Source organism: Ranitomeya imitator, chromosome 2, assembly GCF_032444005.1.
Source record: "Ranitomeya imitator isolate aRanImi1 chromosome 2, aRanImi1.pri, whole genome shotgun sequence".
Taxonomy (NCBI): Eukaryota; Metazoa; Chordata; class Amphibia; order Anura; family Dendrobatidae; genus Ranitomeya; species Ranitomeya imitator.
The window spans coordinates 427,711,889-427,729,370 of NC_091283.1; the positions used below are offsets into that span (position 1 = coordinate 427,711,889).

General features: G+C 49.5%; 1 protein-coding gene across 4 annotated transcripts in view; it reads left to right on the forward strand.

The window, feature by feature from the left end:
• Positions 1-17,482, forward strand: part of LOC138664289 (oocyte zinc finger protein XlCOF28-like) — a 105,318-nt gene that overhangs the window by 34,093 nt on the left and 53,743 nt on the right. The window lies entirely within an intron of this gene.

A 17,482-nucleotide genomic window follows, 5' to 3' on the forward strand; every position in this document is an offset into this window, starting at 1 on the left:
GTCTGCGATTAGCGAAAAGCTGAGCCTTCTCCTGGGACAAGGTCAAATTGTCCACTACCTGAGTCCAGATCTGCTGCAACCTGTCCACCACAGAATCCACACCAGGACAGTCCGAAGACTCAACCTGTCCTGAAGAGAAACGAGGATGGAACCCAGAATTGCAGAAAAATGGAGAGACCAAGGTAGCCGAGCTGGCCCGATTATTAAGGGCGAACTCAGCCAACGGCAAAAATGACACCCAATCATCCTGGTCAGCGGAAACAAAACATCTCAGATATGTTTCCAAGGTCTGATTGGTTCGTTCGGTCTGGCCATTAGTCTGAGGATGGAAGGCCGAGGAGAAAGATAGGTCAATGCCCATCCTACCACAAAAGGCTCGCCAGAACCTCGAGACAAACTGGGAACCTCTGTCAGAAACAATATTCTCAGGAATGCCATGTAAACGAACCACATGCTGGAAGAACAAAGGCACCAAATCAGAGGAGGAAGGCAATTTAACCAAGGGCACCAGATGGACCATTTTAGAAAAGCGATCACAGACCACCCAAATGACCGACATTTTTTGAGAAACGGGAAGGTCAGAAATGAAATCCATCGAAATATGTGTCCAAGGCCTCTTCGGGACCGGCAAGGGCAAAAGCAACCCACTGGCACGTGAACAGCAGGGCTTAGCCCTAGCACAAATTCCACAGGACTGCACAAAAGCACGCACATCCCGTGACAGAGATGGCCACCAGAAGGATCTAGCAACCAACTCCCTGGTACCAAAGATTCCTGGATGACCGGCCAGCACCGAACAATGAAGTTCAGAGATAACTTTACTAGTCCACCTATCAGGGACGAACAGTTTCTCGGCCGGACAACGATCAGGTTTATTAGCCTGAAATTTCTGCAACACTCTCCGCAAATCAGGGGAGATGGCAGACACAATGACTCCTTCCTTGAGGATACTCGCCGGCTCAGATAACCCCGGAGAGTCGGGCACAAAACTCCTAGACAGAGCATCCGCCTTCACATTTTTAGAGCCCGGAAGGTATGAAATCACAAAATCAAAACGAGCAAAAAATAACGACCAACGGGCCTGTCTAGGATTCAAGCGCTTGGCAGACTCGAGATAAGTCAAGTTCTTATGATCAGTCAATACCACCACGCGATGCTTAGCACCCTCAAGCCAATGACGCCACTCCTCGAATGCCCACTTCATGGCCAGCAACTCTCGGTTGCCCACATCATAATTACGCTCAGCAGCAGAAAATTTCCTGGAAAAGAAAGCACATGGTTTGAACACTGAGCAACCAGAACCTCTCTGTGACAAAACCGCCCCTGCACCAATCTCAGAAGCATCAACCTCGACCTGGAACGGAAGAGAAACATCAGGTTGACACAACACAGGGGCACAGGAAAAACGACGCTTCAACTCCTGAAAAGCTTCCACGGCAGCAGAAGACCAATTAACCAAATCAGCACCCTTCTTGGTCAAATCGGTCAATGGTCTGGCAATGCTAGAAAAATTACAGATGAAGCGACGATAAAAATTAGCAAAGCCCAGGAATTTCTGCAGACTTTTTAGAGATGTCGGCTGAGTCCAATCCTGGATGGCCTGAACCTTAACCGGATCCATCTCGATAGTAGAAGGGGAAAAGATGAACCCCAAAAATGAAACTTTCTGCACACCGAAGAGACACTTTGATCCCTTCACGAACAAGGAATTAGCACGCAGTACCTGGAAAACCATTCTGACTTGCTTCACATGAGACTCCCAATCATCTGAGAAGATCAAAATGTCATCCAAGTAAACAATCAAGAATTTATCCAGATACTCACGGAAAATGTCATGCATAAAAGACTGAAAAACAGATGGAGCATTGGCAAGTCCGAACGGCATCACCAGATACTCAAAATGACCCTCGGGCGTATTAAATGCCGTTTTCCATTCATCTCCCTGCCTGATTCTCACCAGATTATACGCACCACGAAGATCAATCTTAGTAAACCAACTAGCCCCCTTAATCCGAGCAAACAAGTCAGAAATCAATGGCAAGGGATACTGAAACTTAACAGTGATCTTATTAAGAAGGCGGTAATCAATACACGGTCTTAGCGAACCATCCTTCTTGGCTACAAAAAAGAACCCTGCTCCCAATGGTGACGACGATGGGCGAATATGTCCCTTCTCCAGGGACTCCTTCACATAACTGCGCATAGCGGTGTGTTCAGGTACGGACAAATTAAATAAACGACCCTTAGGGAATTTACTACCAGGAATCAAATCGATAGCACAATCACAATTCCTATGCGGAGGTAGGGCATCAGACTTGGACTCTTCAAATACATCCTGAAAGTCCGACAAGAACTCTGGGATGTCAGAAGGAATGGATGACGAAATAGACAAAAATGGAACATCACCATGTACTCCCTGACAACCCCAGCTGGTTACCGACATGGAATTCCAATCCAATACTGGATTATGGGTTTGTAGCCATGGCAACCCCAACACGACCACATCATGCAAATTATGCAGTACCAGAAAGCGAATAACTTCCTGATGTGCAGGAGCCATGCACATGGTCAGCTGGGCCCAGTACTGAGGCTTATTCTTGGCCAAAGGTGTAGCATCAATTCCTCTCAACGGAATAGGACACCGCAAAGGCTCCAAGAAAAATCCACAACGTTTAGCATAATCCAAATCCATCAGATTCAGGGCAGCGCCTGAATCCACAAACGCCATGACAGAATACGATGACAAAGAGCACATTAAGGTAATGGACAAAAGGAATTTGGACTGTACAGTACCAATAACGGCAGAGCTATCGAACCGCCTAGTGCGTTTAGGACAATTAGAAATAGCATGAGTAGAATCACCACAATAGAAACACAGTCTGTTCAGACGTCTGTGTTCTTGCCGTTCTACTTTAGTCATAGTCCTGTCGCACTGCATAGGCTCAGGTTTACTCTCAGGCAGTACCGCCAGATGGTGCACAGATTTACGCTCGCGCAAGCGACGACCGATCTGAATGGCCAAGGACATAGACTCATTCAAACCAGCAGGCATAGGAAATCCCACCATTACATCCTTAAGAGCTTCAGAGAGACCCTTTCTGAACAAAGCCGCTAGTGCAGATTCATTCCACAGAGTGAGTACTGACCATTTCCTAAATTTCTGACAATATACTTCTACATCATCCTGACCCTGGCATAAAGCCAGCAGATTTTTCTCCGCCTGATCCACTGAATTAGGCTCATCGTAAAGCAATCCGAGCGCCAGGAAAAATGCATCAACATTACTCAATGCAGAATCTCCTGGTGCAAGAGAAAACGCCCAGTCCTGTGGGTCGCCGCGCAAAAAAGAAATAATAATCAAAACCTGTTGAATAGGATTACCAGAAGAATGAGGTTTCAAGGCCAAAAATAGCTTACAATTATTTCTGAAGCTCAGGAACTTAGTTCTGTCACCAAAAAACAAATCAGGAATCGGAATTCTTGGTTCTAGCATCAATTTCTGATCAATAGTATCTTGAATCTTTTGTACATTTACAACGAGATTATCCATTGAGGAGCACAGAGCCTGAATATCCATGTCCACAGCTGTGTCCTGAAGCACTCTAATGTCTAGGGGAAAAAAAAGACTGAAGACAGAGCTAAGAAAAAAAAATGATGTCAGGATTTCTTTGTTCCCTCTATTGGGAATCATTGGTGTGGCTCCTTGTACTGTTATGGCTGGCAATCAGGCAACACAGCGTGCAGTAATCAGCGCACATACAGAGATCTGGCAATACCCAAAACAATAGGACGAGCTCTGAGACGTGGAATCTCTGTAGACTGCAGTACCTGATCTATCCTCACACAACTATAAGCAGCAGTGGATTGCGCCTATAACTACCTATGCAACTCGGCACTGCCTGAGGAGCTGACTAGCCTGAAGATAGAAATACAAGCCTGACTTACCTCAGAGAAATACCCCAAAGGAATAGGCAGCCCCCCACATATAATGACTGTTAGCAAGATGAAAAGACAAACGTAGGAATGAAATAGATTCAGCAAAGTGAGGCCCGATATTCTAGACAGAGCGAGGATAGCAAAGAGAACTATGCAGTCTACAAAAAACCCTAAAACGAAAACCACGCAAAGGGGCAAAAAGACCCACCGTGCCGAACTAACAGCACGGCGGTGCACCTCTCTGCTTCTCAGAGCTTCCAGCAAAAGACAATAGCAAGCTGGACAGAAAAAAACAGAAAACAAACTAGAAGCACTTATCTGGCAGAGCAGCAGGCCCAAGGAAAGATGCAGTAGCTCAGATCCAACACTGGAACATTGACAAGGAGCAAGGAAGACAAACTCAGGTGGAGCTAAATAGCAAGGCAGCCAACGAGCTCACCAAAACACCTGAGGGAGGAAGCCCAGAGACTGCAATACCACTTGTGACCACAGAAGTGAACTCAGCCACAGAATTCACAACACTAGTCCCAGCGATCCTCGCGCTGTCCCTGCCTTCCTCCCCGTCTTCTGTGCTGCAGCATCTTCCTGTCAGCGGTCACCGGCACCGCTGATTAGAGAAATGAATAGGCGGCTCCGCCCCTATGGGAGGTGGAGCCGCTTATTCATATCTCTAATGAGCGGTCCCACGTGACCGCTGAAGAGGGGAAGACGCTGCAGCACAGAAGACGGGGAGGAAGGCAGGGACAGCGCGAGGATCGCTGGGACTAGGTAAGTATACCTCAGCGGCCTCTCCCCCTCACCCGCCGACCCCACCACTACCGTGACTCGAGTATAAGCCGAGGGGGGCACTTTCAGCCCAAAAATTTGGGCTGAAAATCTCGGCTTATACTCGAGTATATACGGTATCTTGTCTTATTTTTTTAATTAAAGTTTCTATAACCAGAATAAATAGGGACGGGGACAATGGGCATCCCTGTCTTGTACCGTTGTGAATACTAAAGCTATTCGACAGGGTTTCGTTTACTCTTACCTTAGCTGTAGGTTGCGAATAAAGAGAGAAGATCGCATCGATAAATTGCGATGGAAAGCCAAACTTCAACAAGGCTTGTTCCATAAAGCACCAGCTCACCCTGTCGAATGCTTTCTCCGCATCTGTTGAGAGGAGGACCAAAGGGATCCCTCTGTTCTTAGCAAAAGTTATAGACTGAATAATTTTGGTTGAATTGTCTTTACCCTCCCTCCCCCTGACGAATCCCACCTGGTCTGTGTGAATTAGCTTGGGTAAAAAAGAACCCAGCCTAATTGCTAAAATTTTGGCCCAGAGCTTAATATCTGAATTAAGAAGGGAAATAGGTCTGTAGTTAGAACATGCAGCAGGGTCTTTGCCCTCTTTAGGGATAACGGAAATAAAAGCTTCTAATGATTGTCTCGGCAATGGTTGGCCTTCTAAGAGTGAATTAAACAGAGAAACTAAATAAAATAGGAGTTGTTTAATAAGTTTTTTATAATAAATAATAGGTAAACCATCAGGGCCTGGGGCCTTCCCATTGGGAATCAATGTTAGCGTATCTAGTATCTCCTTAGGAGAAATAGGCGCTAATAATGACTGATGTCCTTCTATTGAGATTTTAGGGAGTTTGAGAGGTGAGAGAAAATCTTTAATTTTGGCGAGAATTTCAGATGGGTCTCCAACCTGTGGCGAAGCAGACAACAATCATAACTTAACCAGAACCAACAATAAACAAGGGCGGGTACTGTGTCCCCCGAATGAAGGCTCTGCGAAAGAGATTCTATGGTAGGTACCCACAATCTTCATTTCTCTATAATTTCATTTGGGGAAACAGGAAACCATGGGACATCCCAAAAGCAATCCCTAGGGTGGGAAAAGAGGAGTAGTAACCCCAAGTCAGAGTTTGGGCGACTGTAGCTTGCAGGACCATCCTACCAAGATTCTCATGTGATGAAGCGTAAGTATGAACCTTGTAGAATTTGGCAAAGGTATGAATGGAAGATCATGTAGCAGCCTTGCAAATCTGTGAGCCTGACACTTGGTGGCAGGCGTCCCAGGAGCCCCCACTGAGTGAATGAAGTGTGCGGTGGCCCTGAGTTCTGTCCCTTAGTCGGTAGGCTTCCAAAATGGCAAAACAAACCCAGCAGGCAATGGTAGTCTTGGAGGCACCCAAGCCTTTCCAAGGACCTTCGGGAATTATGAACATCTAACCCACACGTCTGATGGGTGCTGCCATGGATATGTTGAGATGGAGGGCTTTTACTAGATCCAGTTTTGGGGACCTCTCTCGAGGATGAGAAAGGGACGGACAAAAGGAAGGAAGAAAAATATATCTCATTGAGGTGAAATCCAAATCTCTTGTCGAGGTTCAAATGGTGACTTTTGCAGAACATCATTACTAGATTGAAGTCCCAAGGTTCTACCGGTTGCCGGCGGGGGGGGGGGGGGAAGAGTGTACGACTCCCTGAAAAAACTATTGATCTGCAATAGAGAAGCTAGAATCTTTTGAAAAAGAATAGAAAGGGTAGACAACTGTCCCTTGAGAGAACTGAGGGACAGGCCAGATTCAATTGCAGGAAGGACAAAACAGAAGGCAGATGAAAAACCAGTGGGAAGATCCATTTAGATTTGCACCACACACAGTGGTAAATGTGAGAAGAAGGCTTCCTAGCTCTGATCATAGTCTAAACAACCTGATCTGAGAAATTGGCAGATTTCAGAACCGCAATCTTAACAGCCATGCTGTTAAATTGAGCGACTGAGCATTCTGGTGGAAGAGAGGACCTTGTGAGAGAAGATCTGGAAGGTCCAGGAGTTTCCACCAGGGAAAGGATGAGGCAGAGGGAGACGCAATCCAAGACAAGCCGAGGTCAATAAACGGGAGCCGTAACGCAGTACACAAGGAGCAAGGAAATAAAGAATAGTCAGGGACGTGGCAGGAGTCAGAAAACCAGAGTAGCAGATACACAGTACAGAATCAACAGGCAAAATCACACCAGGGATCAGAACCAAGTCAGAACCATACAAGCAAACTAGAATACAGGCACAAGGCACAAGCAAACAGAGGTCAACACACTCAGCCAATAGCAAAAGTATAACTGACAGAGATTGGAGCTTCCCAGGGCTATAAGAAGCTCACCCCGAACCAAAGAGAGGCCAATAATAAGCCCCAGGTGTGCAGGTCAGAGCCTGCACTGATCAACACATTAACCCCTGGCGTGCAGGTGAAACCCTGCACTGGGATCATGACAGTGGAAAGGGAGGGAACAGGTACGGGAGGGAGAACAGAGACCAAGGAAATACCAGTGCGTTGGTGCTGATTGCTAGCGGGTTGTGTGATCTGGAGAACTTTGTGATTCAGTCTAAATGCAATCAAATCGATGTCAGAAGTCCTCCATCAGAGACAAATCTTGTGGAAGATTGACTGTTTGAGAGAGCATTCGTCAGTGGTGAGACCCTCTCTGCTGAGAAAATTGGCAGCCCAGTTCTCCACTTCTTGGATGTGTACTCCTTGAGATCATCTGTATGTTCTACTTGGCCCATAACCGAATTCGCATCACATTTGACAATACTACTCGACTTCAGGTTCCAACTTGGTGGTTTATGTATGCCGCCGCCGTGGCATTGTCGGTCTGGACTTGAATCGGATGGCTGTGGAGGAGATCCTGTCAGTGAAGTAGAGCAAGGAAGATTGCAGAGTTCCAGAATGTTGATGGGAACAGACGATTCCTGGGTCCACCAACTCTGGACCGTTAGGTTCTGAAAAGATGCTCGCCAACTGAAAAGACTGCTGGTATATTTTGAAACGATCATTCAACGATGGATGTGGCCAAAAAGATCTTCTGCGATGGATTAGGTGAGGTTTGAGTTCACCATTCTAGGGATGTCTTTATTTGGGCAGGGAGCACAATTAGTCGATCCAAGGAGTGAGTCGACCTGTCCCATCTCGAAAGTAGAAAAAAGTTGAAGGGGACACGAATGGAACTGTTTCCATTGACAGGACCATCCTACCTAGCACGCTCATATAGAAACGGAATGAATGAGATCTGCCTCTAGGGGAACATATCCCACGTGATAGAACCAAGAATGGCCATAACCGTCGCCATTATCTTTGTGGAGACTCTGGGTGCTGTGGCTAGGCCTAATGCCAGTGCTGTGAACAAAGTGGGACTGCAGTACCATGAGCCAAAGAAATCGCTCATGAGGAATAATGGGAATTTGTAGATTAGGCATCTTGCATCTCCACGGAGCATAGGAATTCCTTAGGTTCCGCGGAAGCTCTTACCGAGCAAAGGGGCTTCATTCTGAAATGGTGTAGTAGAACATGTTTTTTCAACAGCTTGAGATCCAAAATGGGATGAACTGAGCCATCTTTCTTCAACAGGTTTGAATAAAAACACAACAAGCGATCTGGTGAAGGAACGGGGACGATGACTCCTGCCTCGGAGATTAAGCTGATACCTTATTCCTAGGATTTTCAAGGCTAAGTGTCCTTTGGCGAGAAGGACTCACAAAAAACAGGGAACTCAGGAAATTCTATCTTGTAAACCTGGAAGACAACGTCTCGGACCCAGGTGTCGTCGATCACCAAGAGCCATTCCCAGAAATAATGGAGATGTCCACCCACCCTGAGTGGCTTCCTAGGTGGGAGCGATCCGTCCTGTTGAGAAAATTCTGTTGGATCCTGGTCTAGAAGTCTGGCTTTAAGGAAGGCTTCTTCCTCTCTTGATGGGCTGGAGATTTGTCTTGTCGTTACTGGTCCTGGTGGAGGTGTTTTACCCAGGCCGAAACTTCCTTCGCTACCTATGTCGCTGCAAAGGATGGGCAGAGGGCTGAGCCTGCAGCATCAAAGCCTGATTTGTACAGGGCTTCGGTTTGCTGATCAGAGGGCTCCTTTTAAGGAGGCTACATCAGAGAGAGGATGAGTAGTTTTGGTGGAGAGCTGGGAGACAGGGCGGTCCACTGAGACACTGCCCATTTCTGAAACATATCAGATGTAAAAGGATAGAAGTCCGTGCATTTTCTTCTTTGGAAACACTTGTCTGGGTGTTGCCATTCCTTAGTGAAGGTTCTGGTGAACTCCTTGTTGTTGCTGAAGATTCTGGGAGGACACTTTGTCTTTCTGAATGATAGTCTGCTCAGAAGGAGAGGTTTCTGGATCCTATGTTAAGGGTCTGATTGGCCTGTACAATTAGACTATTTACCATGTTTTGTAGTTTAGAGATCTGTTTGGAGTCTAGACCAGAATCTGACTCAGATTGAAGTTATGACTTGAGCAGAGCTGGAGCCTCAGAGAGGAGGGAGAGAGATGGGATCCTGGAGGATGTAGATGAGTTTTCTCTATCGCTTCATTGGGGGACACAGGAACCATGGGTGTATGCTGCTGCCACTAGGAGGCTGACACTATGCACAAAAAAAGTTAGCTCCTCCTCTGCAGTGTACACCCCACCGACTGGCATTCTGAACTTCAGTTTAGCTTTGTGTCAGTAGGAGGTGGACACGGGTCTTTCATTAGACCCTTATCTACCTCAAAGTGCGTCGTTCTCTTTCAGGTTCCGGAGGGATACAGTGTGAATAGTCACAAATGTATTCCCACAATGCGGACTATGAGTACGGCGTGTACTGCCACCCCGTATCCTCATAGATCCCACAGAAGGACCAAGATCCTAGCACACAAGTGTGCTTAGAAGTCCGGTCCTAGCTCCGTCTCCCACCCACTCGCCCACCAGAGCCTGTCGATTACGGAGACGAGGATGTCCATCAGCAGCTCCCTGGACATCTGATAACTTTCCTAGATTGAGGTACCTCTCTCTATTTTTCAGGACTTCATGGAGCCAGGCCTCCATATTAGCTGACGGCATGGGATATGTAGATGAGTATTTCATATGTCCCCCGGTCCCAGATATGGAAGTTAGCCACTTTTCCACGGGAGCTCTATTCTTACTTAGGGGGCGTAGAACTATCACAGGCACTGTGCCTCTCTACTTCTGCCCCGCTTGTGAACTTCCTTCTGCCCCAAACGGGCGGGGGTCGTCGCTGCATCTGCGTGGCAGCCTTTGCAGGCAGCCACTTTACTTCCCTCCCCGGCGGCCGTAAGCCGCATTCCTGGTTCCGGCGCCGTGATTCTCCGGCCGGGTCGCACGGGGGGGTCACCGCTGGCGCGGACGCCTTTTTGCAGGCGGCCGCATTGTTTTCCTTTATCAGTGGCCGACTGCCGCACTGTCTCCGTTCTCCGGCGGTTGCCGACTTTTCTAATTTAACCCCCGGCTTCTGCCCGGGCCTAGTTCTGGCTCCGCCCCCTTCCTCTCTGCCTTGGCTTTCTCCCATCCGACTAGCGCCTCCTATGATCTAGGCGAGCTCCGCCCACCGGCACCATCTTTGTCCTCCCGGAGCCGCGTTTAGCCCCGCCCACTCCTCCCGGCATAGAAGCGGGCTCTCTTGCTGCGCAGCGCCCTTCTTGGTCCCCCGGGGGTTTGCGGCCAGCCCGCCCGCTCCCCCCCAAATGCAGCGCTAGACAGATATGCCTGACTTGAGTCTCCCAGCGATTTTGGCTCCCAACCGCACGGTTGGCTCCACCCCCCCATCTCCTGGCGGCCATTTTCGGCATGGGATTCAGCGCTGATTCTTCTGCAGGACCCGCTCTAACTTCGCAGCCCCTACAGCCAGGAAGCTACAGGACGTCTGCCATGAGTAGCTCTGCACTGCAGACTGACACTCTCCTCTGCCCTCCTGTCCCCTAACCTGGCATTTTCCTCTCGTCCTCCTCTCCCCTCTGTCAGGCCTGCAGCAACCCCATTATGCCCACCATCCAGGATCCCCCCCGCTGCTCCGCTTGAGTGAAGACCCCACTCCAGGTTGGGCTTCCTCTCTGTCACAATCAGTAGCAGATCTGACAAGGGTGTTCTAGACCCTTGTGTCCGTGCTTGATTGGTTACCCCTGCAGACTCCCGCAGTAGCCAGCGGGTCGCAGGAAGCTCCATCCGAGCCTTCCACTTCCGCAAAAGATCCAGACAGGAACGTCGGTCTGAGTCTTCTTCCCGTTCCATCTCGCTCCACGGTCCTTCTCTGCGATTGGCTTCTCCCCGGTCCTCCTGCCCTGAGTCAGGCGAGGCGTTCTCTGATGCGCCTTCGGAGGATAATTGGATCTGGATTCGAACCAAATCGCTAACATGAGGGATATGGTTCAGAGTCTCATTGGAGCGATCAATCTGACCTGTAGCGTCAAAGATTCCTCTACGGAACCCGCAAATCAGGCGGTTTTGTTTAGACGGTCTAAACCACCTCCCAAGGCTTTCCGCTCCTCATCCTGAATTCGATGAACTTCTGGCCAGAGGAAGAGAGAATCCGACCAGACGTTTTCAAAGAGGAAAGCGCCTTGCCATCTTATATCCTTTTTACCTGGATCTCATCGCCAACCGGACTTTTTCTCCCTCTGTGGATCCGCCAGTTTCTAGACTGTCCACCAACACAGTACTTCCACTGTCTGGAGGGGCGTCTCCAAGATTCCAACGACCGAATCATTGAATCCATCGCGAAGTCTGCTTTCGAAGCTGCCGCGTCTTCTCTATGCCTGGCCTTTGCTTCCACCTGGGTTTCAAAATCTGTATCCAAATGGGCCAAACAACTCCGTCGGGGCATTCTGACCGGAGCTCCACCAGAACAGCTGGCGGAACTCGCCACCCAGATGTCTCACGCTGGGGAATACTTGGTTTCCGCTTCCCTGGACGCCGCTTCTTGTGCTGTTCAGGCGTCCAGTAATGTTGTTGCCATACGCCGCACCGTTTGGCTCAAGGCCAGGCAGGCGGATGTCTTCAGAAAAAAAAAATTCCCAGTCCAAACCTCGCCAACCTCCTCCTAGGCGGCAATTTCGGTCCTTTCGGCCTTTTCGTCGTTTTACAGCGTTAGATTCCTTTTACCAACAGCAGAAGCCACAGGCGCGTCAAGAGAAGAAGGTATCCTTTAAACCCACTCTTTCCTGACATTCCTGCTACTCCCAAGGTAGATCCTCCAGGCCTAGAACTAGAAGATCCACCAGGGGGGGACTCTGAGTTCTCTGGCTTCGGCCGAGATATCCAAGGTCCTCCCTTGGGCAGAGGCAACGGTCCCGGTGATATCCGCGGTGCATAACCCCGGCCTGGTCAATTGGGCCGCCGACTTCCTCAGTCGCAAGGGCCTCGTGGCAGGGCAATGGTCCTTGCATCAGGACGTCTTCCATCAGATTTATCTTTGATGGGGGACTCCGGATGTGGACCTCACGGCGTCCCGAATGAACAGGAAGGTCCCTCGGTTCGTCTCCAGGTCCTGCGATCCTCTCGCATTGGGTGTCGACGCTCTGGCCATTCCTTGGTCGCAGTTCGTGCTCCCCTATCTGTTTTCACCCCTGCCCTTGCTTCCCAAGCTGTTGAAAAAGATCAAGGCGGAAGGGGTGCCGGTCATTCTGATCGCCCCGGATTGGCCCAGAAGATCTTTGTTTGCGGACATCGTCAATCTTCTCGCAGACACCCCTGGGGGCTTCCAGACAGACCCGATCTGCTGTCTCAGGATCTGATCTGCCACCCGAATTCTTGTTCGCTCAGTTTAATGGCGTGGCTGTTGAGACCGTAGTTCTAAGAGCATCCGGCCTTTCAGATCGGGTGATTCACACTATGATCCAGGCTAGGAAGCCTTCGTCTTCCAGGATCTACTATCGTACCTGGAAGGCTTACTTCCGTTGGTGCGAGTCCAACCGCGTTTCACCTATGTCCTTTTCCCTTCCTTCCATTTTGGCCTTCCTTCAGGCAGGACTGGATGCAGGTCTGGCCCTTAGTTCCCTAAAGGGCCAGGTTTCTGCGCCCTCCATTCTCTTCCAGAAGACGTTATCTTCTTGGCTACAGGTCAAGACCTTCCTTCAGGGAGTAGTCCATGCTGTTACCCCGTACAGGGCTCCTGTGGATTCATGGGATCTTAATCTTGTTCTGGAGGTTCTGAGGGGTCCTCCCTTTGAGCCTCTTAGGGAGGTTTCCCTTTGAGTTCTATCTTGGAAGGTGGCCTTTCTTGTGGCCATCACCTCTATCCAGTGTGTTTCGGAGATGGCGGCCCTTTCTTGTCAACCTCCTTTCTTGGTTATCCACCAAGACAAGGTGGTCCTGAGGCCTCCGCCTTCCTTTCTTCCTAAGGTGGTATCCACCTTCCACCTCAACGAGGATATCGTCCTACCTTCCTTTTGTTCAGCTCCGACTCATCCTTTTGGAGCGATCGTTGAACAAGCTGGACCTCATCAGGGAGGTGAGGATCTACCTGGCTAGAACGGCCTCTTTCCGGAAGATGGATTCTCTTTTCGTCATTCCTGATGGCACGCGTAGAGGCCTGCCGGCTTCCAAGGCGACTATTGCTCGCTAGATCTGAACGGCAATTTTGGAGGCTTACCGGGTCAAGAATAGAGTACCCCCTCCTGGGATTAAGGCTCACTCTACCTGGGCAGTTGGCGCCTCCTGGGCGGTGCACCACAGGGCTTCCGCCCAACAGCTTTGCAAAGCGGCAACTTGGTCTTCCATCCACACGTTCGCCAAAGTTTACAAGGTCCATACCTACGCTTCGGCGGATGCCAGCCTAGGCAGAAGGATCTTGCAGGCGGCAGTGGTGAGTCCTCTGACCTGATGGAAGTCTGTTTTTCCCCTCCCCAGGAACTGCTTTGGGACGTCCCATGGTTCCTGTGTCCCCAATGAGGCGATCGAGAAAACAGGATTTTTTGGTTGCTTACCGTAAAATCTGTTTCTTGTAGCCTTCATTTGGGGACACAGCTCCCTCCCATATTATTCAGTTCTCGGTTGTTCTTTGTTTTATGACTGTTCTCATGTTTGCAGTTCTCATATTTGTGGTTGTTTTTTCCAACCTTATCGGTTGTCCTCCTACTGCTTTCTCACTAACTGAAGTTCAGAATGCCAGTCGGTGGGGTGTACACTGCAGAGGAGGAGCTAACTTTTTTTTGTGCATAGTGTCAGCCTCCTAGTGGCAGCAGCATACACCCATGGTTCTCGTGTCCCCCAATGAAGGCTACGAGGTAAGCAACCAAAAAATCCTGTTATTGCAGGCATGCTTTTTAGAACCCTAGAACACCTGCATGTAACCTTCTGTGATTTGAGGAGCCATGGGGTCCCGAACACCAAGGAGAGCATTCAGGGGCCCGTGGTGGGGGAATGGCTGGGGCAGTTGTTCTGATACCGGAACTATGGTCTAGGATACCTTGGTAAGGCTGGCTACTGACTGGGAGAGGGATGCATCCCACTTGGGGTTGGGGGGCGCACACTTGTTACAGACAGTGGGGGGCTCCTAGGTTGGCTTATTAGATGAGTTTTAGTTCGGGCACAGGGAAGAGGTCTGACCAGAAGGAAACCTATTACAGGTGGAACAATCGAAATGAAGAACAATAGGATGAGGATGGGAGTGAGGCTCCTTGGGTCTAGACATAGAGACACAAAGGAGAGAATGTGCCGGTGTGAGTGGCGCTGGGGAAAGAGCTGCCCGCCAGTGGCAGAGCTTACTCAAATCATGGATCCTGATTACAGCAGCGTTTAGTCAGCGATGTGTGGAGTGTCAGGTGAAGCTGTGCTGCGGGAACCAGAGCTGCGACTATTGATGCACAAGCCAGTAGCTGGAGATGGCGCGGGGCAGTGGGGGTACAGCCAGCAAAAAGTGCTAAGATTTCCCGCTTGCTGAAGGGGGTGGAGCTGGTGTTTCCCAGCCTATGGAGAAGGCCTAGAATGCAGCCACGGACTACATTTCTTGGTAATGGCTGCGGAAAGGGGGGGGAGGGGGGCGGGGGCACGGTAGACTGGAATTAGTTATTTTATCTGACAGGAGTTCACTTGTTAAGTGGGACCTATAGTAGTTCCTGCGTATCTGGGTATTAGTGACTAGATGGTGGCCCGATTCTAACGCATCGGGTATTCTAGAATATGCATGTCCACATAGTGTATTGCCCAGCCACGTAGTATATTGCCCAGCTACGTAGTATATTGCCCAGCTGCGTAGTATGCCCAGCCACATAGTATATTGCCCAGCTGCGTAGTATATTGCCCAGCCGCGTAGTATATTGCCCAGCCACGTAGTATATTGCCCAGCCACGTAGTATATTGCCCAGCCACGTAGTATAGTGCCCAGCCACGTAGTATATTGGTCAGCCATGTAGTATATTGGCCAGTGACATAAAATAAAAAATAAACATATGCTCACCTTAGTCCTGGCTCCTGTGTACGTTGCACGCGGCAGCTTCCGGTGCCAGGCTTGGTATGACTATGAGTGCAGGACCTGTGATGACGTCACGGTCACAGGACCTGTGATGACGTCACATGACCGTGACGTCATGGCAGGTCCTTCGCGTGCAGGACCTGTGAAGTTGCGGTCACATGACCGTGACGTCATGGCAGGTCCTTCTCCCATAGCATCCTTAGCACCGGAACCTGTCGGCGGACAGGACGCGACGTCGGAGGGTGAGAATAACGTTTTTTTAAATTATTATTATTATTATTTGTAACATTAGATCGTTTTACTATTGATGCTGCATACGCAGCATCAATAGTAAAAACTTGGTCACACAGGGTTAATAGCTGCGTAACCGGAGTGTGTTACACCGCGCTCCGGTAACGCTGGCATTTACCCTGTGTGAGGGCTGACTGGAGGAGAGTATGGAGCGGGCACTGACTGCGGGGAGGAAAGAGCGGCCATATTGCCGCCGGACTGTGGCCGTCGCTGATTGGTCGTGGCAAAACGCCCAGTCAGCGACTTGGATTCCATGACAGACAGAGGCCGCGACCAATGAATATCCGTGACAGAAAGACAGACGGAAGTGACCCTTAGACAATTATATAGTAGGATGATGATCTATTAACAGGAGCCCCTCACATCCTGGATGGAAATACCTGTCCTGAAGATCCATCCTTCTTCACAAACTTGATATAGGAGACGGACTTCAAGGACCTGGTTGCAAACCATGGAGCGGCTAGACGCAGCTTTTTGGGCTGTCATACCATCGTGCACGTCTGACTCTGGGAGGTGGGCGGGCCAGGAGAGTGATGGAGAGGACCTGTCCGCCTGACCACAAAGTGGATGCCTTGAACACTCTTGATGTGTTAGGGGAATAGGGTTTTGCTAGATGGACTCGGGAGACAACAGTAGTGACGCAATCCAACACTGTGCTCTCGGTCTTTAGGGAGTAGAGCAGAGTGACACAATTCCATTCTGTTGTCCCAATCACAAGCTGAACCTGCAAAATGAAAATTGTTAATAAAAAACAACCTAGGTAGAAAATGGGGACTGAGAGCAGCCCTGTGTCTGCCTCCTACTGACAGTAAAGGTACTGTCACACTAGACGATATCGCTAGCGATCCGTGACGTTGCAGCGTCCTCGCTAGCGATATCGTCCAGTGTGACAGGCAGCAGCGATCAGGCCCCTGCTGGGAGATCGCTGGTCGGGGAAGAAAGTCCAGAACTTTATTTTGTCGCTGGACTCCCCGCAGACATCGCTGAATCGGTGTGTGTGACACCGATTCAGCGATGTCTTCACTGGTAACCAGGGTAAACATCGGGTAACTAAGCGCAGGGCCGCGCTTAGTAACCCGATGTTTACCCTGGTTACCATCGTAAAAAAACAAACAGTACATACTTACATTCAGCTGTCTGTCCCTTGCCGTCTGGTTCCTGCAATGACTGCTGGCCGCAAAGTGAAAGTGAAAGCACAGCACAGCGGTGAGTCACACAGCGGTGACTCACCGCTGTGCTGTGCTTTCACTTTCACTTTACGGCCAGCAGTCAGTGCAGCAAACAGACGGCAAGGGACAGACAGCTGAATGTAAGTATGTACTGTTTGTTTTTTTAGGATGGTAACCAGGGTAAACATCGGGTTACTAAGCGCGGCCCTGCGCTTAGTTACCCGATGTTTACCCTGGTTACCGGGGACCTCGGGATCGTTGGTCGCTGGAGAGCGGTCTGTGTGACAGCTCTCCAGCGACCAAACAGCGACGCTGCAGCGATCCGGATCGTTGTCTGTATCGCTGCAGCGTCGCTTGGTGTGACGGTACCTTAAGCTAAAACTGAGTAGCTTAGTGCCAGTTGGTGGGTGTATACTGCTGGGGAGGAGCTAACTTTTTTGCATAGTGGCAGCAGCATACCCCAAGGTTACCTGTGTCCCCCAATGAAGCGTGAAGGTGTGAAAGCAGCCAAACCCCCCAAAAATACGGTAAATCTGATATTGCTGTAATCGCACTGACCTGGAGAATAGTCGTCTAATTACTTACTTCAGATAAGGAACAATGTAAAAAAAATATATAAATAAAACCAATTTTTCACCTGCTTTTGATTTGTTCATTCTGCCTCCCAAAGATTGCAGTAAGGCTCGGCTCACATTTAATCTGCGCTGAGCGCTTACACCGGGGTTTTCTTGTGAGTCTGAGGATGCCATCTGGCCTATGATCTGTCTTTTTAGATGTGCACTTCTAAAAAGGATACCGCTGAACAGAGGCCAAAGTCCAGAGTAATGCTTCTCCCTTATTATGGTGAATG